This window comes from Anomaloglossus baeobatrachus, assembly GCF_048569485.1.
Source record: "Anomaloglossus baeobatrachus isolate aAnoBae1 chromosome 5 unlocalized genomic scaffold, aAnoBae1.hap1 SUPER_5_unloc_16, whole genome shotgun sequence".
Taxonomy (NCBI): Eukaryota; Metazoa; Chordata; class Amphibia; order Anura; family Aromobatidae; genus Anomaloglossus; species Anomaloglossus baeobatrachus.
This window is the reverse complement of record NW_027441791.1, coordinates 280989-292896: the sequence shown is the minus strand read 5'-3', so window position 1 is coordinate 292896 and position 11908 is coordinate 280989. Positions and strand designations below refer to the sequence as shown.

Below are 11908 nucleotides of genomic sequence, written 5' to 3'. Positions count from 1 at the left end.
CGCTCCGTACACCTCGGACACACACGGCTCCGCTCCGTACACCTCGTACACACACGGCTCCGCTCCGTACACCTCGGACACACACGGCTCCGCTCTGTACACCTCGGACACACACGGCTCCGCTCCGTACACCTCGGACACACACGGCTCCGCTCCGTACACCTCGGACACACACGGCTCCGCTCCGTACACCTCGGACACACACGGCTCCGCTCCGTACACCTCGGACACACACGGCTCCGCTCCGTACACCTCGGACACACACGGCTCCGCTCCGTACACCTCGGACACACACGGCTCCGCTCCGTACACCTCGGGCACACACGGCTCCGCTCCGTACACCTCGGACACACACGGCTCCGCTCCGTACACCTCGGACACACACGGCTCCGCTCCGTACACCTCGGACACACACGGCTCCGCTCCGTACACCTCGGACACACACGGCTCCGCTCCGTACACCTCGGACACACACGGCTCCGCTCCGTACACCTCGGACACACACGGCTCCGCTCCGTACACCTCGGACACACACGGCTCCGCTCCGTACACCTCGTACACACACGGCTCCGCTCGGTACACCTCGTACACACACGGCTCCGCTCGGTACACCTCGTACACACACGGCTCTGCTCCGTACACCTCGGACACACACGACTCCGCTCCGTACACCTCGTAGTACACACACGGCTCTGCTCCGTACACCTCGTACACACAAGGCTCCGCTCCGTACATCTCGTACACACGGCTCTGCTCCGTACACCTCGTACACACACTGCTCTGCTCCGTACACCTCGTACACACACTGCTCTGCTCCGTACACCTCGTACACACACGGCTCCGCTCCGTACATCTCGTACACACGGCTCTGCTCCGTACACCTCGTACACACACTGCTCTGCTCCGTACACCTCGTACACACAAGGCTCTGCTCCGTACACCTCGTACACACACGGCTCTGCTCCGTACACCTCGTGCACACACGGCTCTGCTCCGTACACCTCGTACACACACGGCTCCGCTCCGTACACCTCGTTCACACACGGCTCTGCTCCGTACACCTCGTGCACACACGGCTCCGCTCCGTACACCTCGTACACACGGCTCCGCTCCGTACACTTCGTACACACACGGCTCTGCTCCGTACACCTCGTACACACACGGCTCTGCTCCGTACACCTCGTACACACACGGCTCCGCTCCGTACACACATGGCTCCGCTCCGTACACCTCGTACACACACGGCTCCGCTTCGTACACCTCGGACACACACGACTCCGCTCCGTACACCTCGGACACACACGGCTCCGCTCCGTACACCTCGGACACACACGGCTCCGCTCCGTACACCTCGGACACACACGGCTCCGCTCCGTACACCTCGGACACACACGGCTCCGCTCTGTACACCTCGTACACACGCGTCTCCGCTCCGTACACCTCGTACACACATGGCTCCGCTCCGTACACCTCGCACACACACGGCTCTGCTCCGTACACCTCGTACACACACGGCTCCGCTCCGTACACACATGGCTCCGCTCCGTACACCTCGTACACACACGGCTCCGCTTCGTACACCTCGTACACACACGACTCCGCTCCGTACACCTCGGACACACACGGCTCCGCTCCGTACACCTCGGACACACACGGCTCCGCTCCGTACACCTCGGACACACACGTCTCCGCTCCGTACACCTCGTACACACACGGCTCCGCTCCGTACACCTCGTACACACACGGCTCCGCTCCGTACACCTCGTACACACACGGCTCTGCTCCGTACACCTCGTACACACGCGTCTCCGCTCCGTACACCTCGCACACACACGGCTCCGCTCCGTACACCTCGCACACACACGGCTCCGCTCCGTACACCTCGTACACACACGGCTCCGCTCCGTACACACATGGCTCCGCTCCGTACACCTCGTACACACACGGCTCCGCTTCGTACACCTCAGACACACACGGCTCCGCTCCGTACACCTCGGACACACACGGCTCCGCTCCGTACACCTCGGACACACACGGCTCCGCTCCGTACACCTCGGACACACACGGCTCCGCTCCGTACACCTCGGACACACACGGCTCCGCTCCGTACACCTCGGACACACACGGCTCCGCTCCGTACACCTCGGACACACACGGCTCCGCTCCGTACACCTCGGACACACACGGCTCCGCTCCGTACACCTCGGACACACACGGCTCCGCTCCGTACACCTCGGACACACACGGCTCCGCTCCGTACACCTCGGACACACACGGCTCCGCTCCGTACACCTCGGACACACACGGCTCCGCTCCGTACACCTCGTACACACACGGCTCCGCTCCGTACACCTCGTACACACACTGCTCCGCTCCGTACACCTCGTACACACACGGCTCCGCTCCGTACACCTCGTGCACACACGGCTCCGCTCCGTACACCTCGTACACACACGGCTCCGCTCGGTACACCTCGTACACACACGGCTCCGCTCCGTACACCTCGTACACACACGGCTCCGCTCCGTACATCTCGTACACAAGGCTCTGCTCCGTACACCTCGTACACACACTGCTCTGCTCCGTACACCTCGTACACACACGGCTCCGCTCCGTACACCTCGTACACACACGGCTCCGCTCCGTACACCTCGTACACACACGGCTCTGCTCCGTACACCTCGTACACACACGGCTCCGCTCCGTACACCTCGTACACACACGGCTCTGCTCCGTACACCTCGTACACACACGGCTCCGCTCCGTACACCTCGTACACACACGGCTCCGCTCCGTACACCTCGTACACACGCGGCTCTGCTCCGTACACCTCGTACACACACGGCTCTGCTACATCCACACTGTAAACCCCTCCTGACCCCACACATAAACTTCCCCTCATCCAGCACCATGACAACCAGCACAGCAGAGTCCTGCATACACTGAGGAGCTGATCATGTGACCCTGACTCCTCCCCTCCATGTGACATCATCACAGGTCCTGTAAGCACAGAGCAGCCATATATCTAGGGTAGAGTCTAGATCCCAGTGGCCAGAAGGACCTCTGCTGACGTCACGCCCATGTGACCGGCCTCTTGTGTGGGAGGAGCCTGTAGTTCCCGGCAGTCAGTGCGCAGTTTGCCGTACAAGCAGCAGGATGTTTCCCCTCTTCCCTGTTTCTGCTGTTTCCAGCCCTGGGTGTGATGTAACAGGAGGTAATATCTGATGGAGCTGATCATGTATGAGCCTCAGGGGGAATAAAAAAGGGATTGTAGGTCACCGTCTCTGGGTGCAATAGTGTGCAGCAGTAAGTGCGATGCTCTGCCTGTGGGAAGGGGGGGGAGAGAGGGTGCGATGCTCTGCCTGTGGGAAGGGGGAGAGAGAGGGTGCGATGCTCTGACCGTGGGAAGGGGGAGAGAGAGGGTGCGATGCTCTGCCTGTGGGAAGGGGGAGAGAGAGGGTGCGATGCTCTGCCTGTGGGAAGGGGGAGAGAGAGGGTGCGATGCTCTGCCTGGGGGAAGGGGGGCGAGAGAGAGGGTGCGGTGCTCTGCCTGGGGGAAGGGGGGCGAGAGAGAGGGTGCGATGCTCTGCCTGGGGGAAGGGGGGAGAGAGAGAGGGTGCGATGCTCTGCCTGGGGGAAGGGGGGAGAGAGAGTGCGATGCTCTGCCTGGGGGGGGGGGGGAGAGAGGGTGCGATGCTCTGCCTGGGGGAAGGGGGGGGGAGAGAGGGTGCGATGCTCTGCCTGGGGGAAGGGGGGAGAGAGAGAGGGTGCGATGCTCTGCCTGGGGGGGGGGGGGGAGAGGGTGTGATGCTCTGCCTGGGGAAGGGGGGGAGAGAGAGGGTGCGATGCTCTGCCTGGGGGAAGGGGGGGGAGAGAGAGGGTGCGATGCTCTGCCTGGGGGAAGGGGGGGAGAGAGAGGGTGCGATGCTCTGCCTGGGGGAAGGGGGGGAGAGAGAGGGTGCGATGCTCTGCCTGGGGGAAGGGGGGGGGGAGAGAGAGGGTGCGATGCTCTGCCTGGGGGAAGGGGGGGGGAGAGAGAGGGTGCGATGCTCTGCCTGGGGGAAGGGGGGGGGGAGAGAGAGGGTGCGATGCTCTGCCTGGGGGAAGGGGGGGGGAGAGAGAGGGTGCGATGCTCTGCCTGGGGGAAGGGGGGGGGAGAGAGAGGGTGCGATGCTCTGCCTGGGGAAGGGGGGGGGAGAGAGAGGGTGCGATGCTCTGCCTGGGGGAAGGGGGGGGGAGAGAGAGGGTGCGATGCTCTGCCTGGGGGAAGGGGGGGGGAGAGAGAGGGTGCGATGCTCTGCCTGGGGGAAGGGGGGGGGGAGAGAGAGAGGGTGCGATGCTCTGCCTGGGGGAAGGGGGGGGGGAGAGAGAGGGTGCGATGCTCTGCCTGGGGGAAGGGGGGGGGAGAGAGAGGGTGCGATGCTCTGCCTGGGGGAAGGGGGGGGGAGAGAGAGGGTGCGATGCTCTGCCTGGGGGAAGGGGGGGGGAGAGAGAGGGTGCGATGCTCTGCCTGGGGGAAGGGGGGGGGGAGAGAGAGAGGGTGCGATGCTCTGCCTGGGGGAAGGGGGGGGGAGAGAGAGGGTGCGATGCTCTGCCTGGGGGAAGGGGGGGGGAGAGAGAGGGTGCGATGCTCTGCCTGGGGGAAGGGGGGGGGAGAGAGAGGGTGCGATGCTCTGCCTGGGGGAAGGGGGGGGGGAGAGAGAGGGTGCGATGCTCTGCCTGGGGGAAGGGGGGGGGAGAGAGAGGGTGCGATGCTCTGCCTGGGGGAAGGGGGGGGGGAGAGAGAGGGTGCGATGCTCTGCCTGGGGGAAGGGGGGGGGGAGAGAGAGGGTGCGATGCTCTGCCTGGGGGAAGGGGGGGGGGGGGGAGAGAGAGGGTGCGATGCTCTGCCCTGGGGGAAGGGGGGGGGAGAGAGAGGGTGCGATGCTCTGCCTGGGGGAAGGGGGGGGGGAGAGAGAGGGTGCGATGCTCTGCCTGGGGGAAGGGGGGGGGGAGAGAGAGGGTGCGATGCTCTGCCTGGGGGAAGGGGGGGGGAGAGAGAGGGTGCGATGCTCTGCCTGGGGGAAGGGGGGGGGAGAGAGAGGGTGCGATGCTCTGCCTGGGGGAAGGGGGGGGGAGAGAGAGGGTGCGATGCTCTGCCTGGGGAAGGGGGGGGGGAGAGAGAGGGTGCGATGCTCTGCCTGGGGAAGGGGGGGGGAGAGAGAGGGTGCGATGCTCTGCCTGGGGAAGGGGGGGGGGAGAGAGAGGGTGCGATGCTCTGCCTGGGGGAAGGGGGGGGGGAGAGAGAGGGTGCGATGCTCTGCCTGGGGGAAGGGGGGGGGGGAGAGAGAGGGTGCGATGCTCTGCCTGGGGGAAGGGGGGGGGGAGAGAGAGGGTGCGATGCTCTGCCTGGGGGAAGGGGGGGGGGAGAGAGAGGGTGCGATGCTCTGCCTGGGGGAAGGGGGGGGGAGAGAGAGGGTGCGATGCTCTGCCTGGGGGAAGGGGGGGGGAGAGAGAGGGGTGCGATGCTCTGCCTGGGGGAAGGGGGGGGGAGAGAGAGGGTGCGATGCTCTGCCTGGGGGAAGGGGGGGGGAGAGAGAGGGTGCGATGCTCTGCCTGGGGGGGGGGGGAGAGGGTGCGATGCTCTGCCTGGGGGAAGGGGGGAGAGAGAGAGGGTGCGATGCTCTGCCGGGGGGGGGGAGAGAGGGTGCGATGCTCTGCCTGGGGGAAGGGGGGGAGAGAGAGGGTGCGATGCTCTGCCTGGGGGAAGGGGGGGAGAGAGAGGGTGCGATGCTCTGCCTGGGGGAAGGGGGGGAGAGAGAGGGTGCGATGCTCTGCCTGGGGGAAGGGGGGGAGAGAGAGGGTGCGATGCTCTGCCTGGGGGAAGGGGGGGAGAGAGAGGGTGCGATGCTCTGCCTGGGGAAGGGGGGGGAGAGAGAGGGTGCGATGTTCTGCCTGGGGGAAGGGGAGGGGGAATGCAATGCTCTGTCTGTGGGGAGTCGCAGAGCAGCACCCGGCGTCCCTGTTGTCTTTTCCCGTTAGAGGCATGGAGCGGGGGGATAGATCCAGGAGGAGGGGATTGGAGCAGTCGCTGTATATAAGGGAAGCGCATTGGATATTAAAGCTGGAGCCAGAGATCCCAAAGGGCTGAATTCCACAATGATCTGTGACTGATACTGATGTGTTTATTAGCAGGTGATTATCAGCGCATTCATTATACACAGTTTATGGGAGTTTTTGGCATTATTATTATTATTATTATTATTATTATTATTACTAATTATTGGTCATTTTTCTTTATAGAGTTCGGGGCAATATCTGCTCCTACAAAGAATTCTTCCTCATCCTCTGAATATGAAGGTTTCATCTATTGGAGAGAATCCCACAAGTGACATAAGAGGATATCTCTGTGTATACATTCTCTGCACTGTGTATTATATGGGGTGTACTTATATTCTCTGTGCTGTGTATTATATGGGGTGTACTTATATATTCTCTGTGCTGTGTATTATATGGGGTGTACTTATATAATGTTTGTATTGATGCTTCTCTGTGTCATCTGTGTGAGACGTGGTGATGGACAGGGTGTCCTTTTTTTCCCACTGTCTTTAATAAAGTTTCTTTTAATTAAGCTGTTTCTGGATTTCCTCTCTTCTATGGGGTCTCATAGATGCTACCATCACTAATTTATGACTTAGTGGCAGCTATGGGCTGCTATTAACTCCTTATTACCCCGATTACCATCACACCAGGGCAATCAAGATGATCCAGGTAAAGTGCTGGGATTGTCACATCTAATGGATGCAGCGATCCGGGAGGCTGCAGGCTGATATTTTTAGGCTGGGGGGGGGGCTAGCCTAATAACCATAGGCCTCTCCAGTCTGAGAATACCAGCCACCAGTTGTAAGGCTTTACCTTAGCTGGGTATCAAAATTGAGGGGACTGCACGCTGTTATTTTACTGTACAATATAGACCCACCGGCGGCTGTGATTGGTTGCAGTCAGACAGCTGTCAGTCAGTGTGGGGGTGCATCTGACTGCAACCAATCACAGCCACCAGTGGGCAGGGGAAGCCGTGAATATGTATGAGCTTAATGAGCGGCCCAGGAAGAAGAATGAGAGGCCGCAGGAGCAGTGTGACAGCCGCGCCGGTGATCGGTGAGTATGAAGTGCTTGCTCCTACCGCTTTGTGCCGGATTCTGGTCCCCATAGACTTTTTATGGGGACCAGCATCTGACCAGACACTGGGAATCAATCCCCCGCTGACCTGGAGCCAGCGGGTGATTAATCTGCCAGTCCTCCAAAACACAGAAAGAAGTGACATGCTGCTGCTTTTTCCTTCCACAAAAACTGCAAGGAACAAAGAAGCGACGTGCGCACAGCCGGTCTGAATTCTCATAGACTTTGCTGGAGAAGACAATGCATACAGTTTTGGGCAACAAACCACCAAAAAACGTGGCAAAATACGCGGCTGTGCGCACAGGGCCTAAAGATGGAATTGCTGTTCTTTAACTTCCCAGACCTGTGACAGTGGCCGGTGTGTAATGTGTGGCAGATGGACAGGAGGTATGAGAACGGCCTCTACCGCACCACATCATTAGCTCTTCATTGTATTACCTGGCCGGTGTGTAATGTGTGGCAGACGGACAGGAGGTATGAGAACGGCCTCTGACCGCACCACATCCTTAGCTCTTCATTATATTACCTGGCCGGTGTGTAATGTGTGACAGATGGACAGGAGGTGTGAGAACGGCCTCTGACCACACCACATCCTTAGCTCTTCATTATATTACCTGGCCGGTGTGTAATGTGTGGCAGATGGACAGGAGGTATGAGAATGGCCTCTGACCGCACCACATCCTTAGCTCTTCATTGTATTACCTGGCCGGTGTGTAATGTGTGGCAGATGGACAGGAGGTGTGAGAACGGCCTCTACCGCACCACATCCTCAGCTCTTCATTTTATTACCTGGCCGGTGTGTAATGTGTGGCAGACGGACAGGAGGTATGAGAACGGCCTCTGACTGCACCACATCCTTAGCTCTTCATTATATTACCTGGCCGGTGTGTAATGTGTGGCAGACGGACAGGAGGTATGAGAACGGCCTCTGACTGCACCACATCCTTAGCTCTTCATTGTATTACCTGGCCGGTGTGTAATGTGTGGCAGACGGACAGGAGGTATGAGAACGGCCTCTGACCGCACCACATCCTTAGCTCTTCATTATATTACCTGGCCGGTGTGTAATGTGTGACAGATGGACAGGAGGTGTGAGAACGGCCTCTGACCGCACCACATCCTTAGCTCTTCATTGTATTACCTGGCCGGTGTGTAATGTGTGGCAGATGGACAGGAGGTGTGAGAACGGCCTCTACCGCATCACATCCTTAGCTCTTCATTGTATTACCTGGCCGGTGTGTAATGTGTAGCAGATGGACAGGAGGTGTGAGAACGGCCTCTGACCGCACCACATCCTTAGCTCTTCATTATATTACCTGGCCGGTGTGTAATGTGTGGCAGATGGACAGGAGGTGTGAGAACGGCCTCTGACCGCACCACAGCCTTAGCTCTTCATTGTATTACCTGGCCGGTGTGTAATGTGTGGCAGATGGACAGGAGGTATGAGAACGGCCTCTGACCGCACCACATCCTTAGCTCTTCATTATATTACCTGGCCGGGGTGTAATGTGTGGCAGATGGACAGGAGGTATGAGAACGGCCTCTGACCGCACCACAGCCTTAGCTCTTCATTATATTACCTGGCCGGTGTGTAATGTGTGGCAGATGGACAGGAGGTATGAGAACGGCCTCTGACCGCACCACATCCTTAGCTCTTCATTGTATTACCTGGCCGGTGTGTAATGTGTGGCAGATGGACAGGAGGTGTGAGAACGGCCTCTGACTGCACCACATCCTCAGCTCTTCATTATATTACCTGGCCGGTGTGTAATGTGTGGCAGATGGACAGGAGGTGTGAGAACGGCCTCTGACTGCACCACATCCTCAGCTCTTCATTATATTACCTGGCCGGTGTGTAATGTGTGGCAGATGGACAGGAGGTATGAGAACGGCCTCTGACCGCACCACAGCCTTAGCTCTTCATTATATTACCTGGCCGGTGTGTAATGTGTGGCAGATGGACAGGAGGTATGAGAACGGCCTCTGACCGCACCACATCCTTAGCTCTTCATTGTATTACCTGGCCGGTGTGTAATGTGTGGCAGATGGACAGGAGGTGTGAGAACGGCCTCTGACTGCACCACATCCTCAGCTCTTCATTATATTACCTGGCCGGTGTGTAATGTGTGGCAGATGGACAGGAGGTGTGAGAACGGCCTCTGACTGCACCACATCCTCAGCTCTTCATTATATTACCTGGCCGGTGTGTAATGTGTGGCAGATGGACAGGAGGTATGAGAACGGCCTCTGACCGCACCACAGCCTTAGCTCTTCATTATATTACCTGGCCGGTGTGTAATGTGTGGCAGATGGACAGGAGGTATGAGAACGGCCTCTGACCGCACCACATCCTTAGCTCTTCATTGTATTACCTGGCCGGTGTGTAATGTGTGGCAGATGGACAGGAGATGTGAGAACGGCCTCTGACTGCACCACATCCTCAGCTCTTCATTATATTACCTGGCCGGTGTGTAATGTGTGGCAGATGGACAGGAGGTGTGAGAACGGCCTCTGACTGCACCACATCCTCAGCTCTTCATTATATTACCTGGCCGGTGTGTAATGTGTGGCAGATGGACAGGAGGTATGAGAACGGCCTCTGACCGCACCACAGCCTTAGCTCTTCATTATATTACCTGGCCGGTGTGTAATGTGTGGCAGATGGACAGGAGGTATGAGAACGGCCTCTGACCGCACCACATCCTTAGCTCTTCAGTATATTACCTGGCCGGTGTGTAATGTGTGGCAGATGGACAGGAGGTATGAGAACGGCCTCTGACCGCACCACATCCTCAGCTCTTCATTATATTACCTGGCCGGTGTGTAATGTGTGGCAGATGGACAGGAGGTGTGAGAACGGCCTCTGACCGCACCACATCCTCAGCTCTTCATTATATTACCTGGCCGGTGTGTAATGTGTGGCAGATGGACAGGAGGTGTGAGAACGGCCTCTGACCGCACCACAGCCTTAGCTCTTCATTGTATTACCTGGCCGGTGTGTAATGTGTGACAGACGGACAGGAGGTATGAGAACGGCCTCTGACCGCACCACATCCTTAGCTCTTCATTATATTACCTGGCCGGTGTGTAATGTGTGGCAGATGGACAGGAGGTATGAGAACGGCCTCTGACTGCACCACATCCTCAGCTCTTCATTATATTACCTGGCCGGTGTGTAATGTGTGGCAGACGGACAGGAGGTATGAGAACGGCCTCTGACCGCACCACATCCTTAGCTCTTCATTGTATTACCTGGCCGGTGTGTAATGTGTGGCAGACGGACAGGAGGTGTGAGAACGGCCTCTGACCGCACCACAGCCTTAGCTCTTCATTGTATTACCTGGCCGGTGTGTAATGTGTGACAGACGGACAGGAGGTATGAGAACGGCCTCTGACCGCACCACATCCTTAGCTCTTCATTATATTACCTGGCCGGTGTGTAATGTGTGGCAGATGGACAGGAGGTATGAGAACGGCCTCTGACTGCACCACATCCTCAGCTCTTCATTATATTACCTGGCCGGTGTGTAATGTGTGGCAGATGGACAGGAGGTATGAGAACGGCCTCTGACCGCACCACATCCTTAGCTCTTCATTATATTACCTGGCCGGTGTGTAATGTGTGGCAGACGGACAGGAGGTATGAGAACGGCCTCTGACCGCACCACAGCCTTAGCTCTTCATTGTATTACCTGGCCGGTGTGTAATGTGTGGCAGACGGACAGGAGGTATGAGAACGGCCTCTGACCGCACCACATCCTTAGCTCTTCATTTTATTACCTGGCCAGTGTGTAATGTGTGGCAGAAGGACAGGAGGTATGAGAACGGCCTCTGACTGCACCACATCCTTAGCTCTTCATTTTATTACCTGGCATAACACTACTCACTAGTGATTGATGGCCCTGACAGAAGTTATGAAGCATTGAACGACCACCCTAATACATGGAATACATTACAAGCTGCGGTCAGACACATTTCACCTATATGGTGATTATGGCAGCATGTACATCATTGTGAATAGATTTATTTCATAAAATAACCACTTTAAAGGGAATAAACCTTACATAGCAAAGTCTGTAATAGTGAGTTGAAAGAAAAAAAAACATCTGCAAAGGCTGCCCTGCAACTAAAGGTCTTGTCCTGATTAACTACTCATTAATTTTTTTTTCTTTCCTTCAACTCCATGTGTAACACAACAACAAGAAACTTTAGTAACGTTCAGAAGTGTCTTCATCAAGACATTGGTCTCTTCCAGCCAATCACTGACCTCAGCAACTCGTTCCAGCTACATCGGATGAGCCACGGAGATCTGTGATTGGCTGCAGCAATGTTGACGTGATGTCACAGACAAACAGCATAGAACATCACCGCAGTGAAGACGGTGCTCAATCTGGTTTGGGAGTGTACATTTACACCGCGTGCAGAATTATTAGGCAAGTTGTATTTTAGAGGATTTTTTTTATTATTGATCAACAACTATGTTCTCAATCAACCCAAAAGACTCATAAATATCAAAGCTTAATATTTTTAGCAGTTGGAGTGGGGTTTTTTTTTAGATTTGGCTATCTTAGGAGGATATCTGTTTGTGCAGGTAACTATTACTGTGCAGAATTATTAGGCAACTTAATAAAAACCAAATATATTCCCATCTCACTTGTTTATTTTCACCAGGTAAACCAATATAACTGCACAAAATTTAGAAATAAACATTTCTGACATGCAAAAACAAAACCCCAAAAAATGAGTGACC

At 57.0% G+C, this 11908-nt stretch overlaps 1 long non-coding RNA gene across 1 annotated transcript; it reads left to right on the top strand.

Moving 5' to 3' along the window:
* Positions 1-3101: 3101 nt before the first annotated feature.
* On the top strand, positions 3102-6610 carry LOC142258891 (uncharacterized). The gene is made up of 2 exons (XR_012727899.1): positions 3102-3214; positions 6283-6610. It is a non-coding gene; the product is annotated as an uncharacterized LOC142258891 (long non-coding RNA).
* The last annotated feature ends 5298 nt before the right edge of the window (positions 6611-11908 follow it).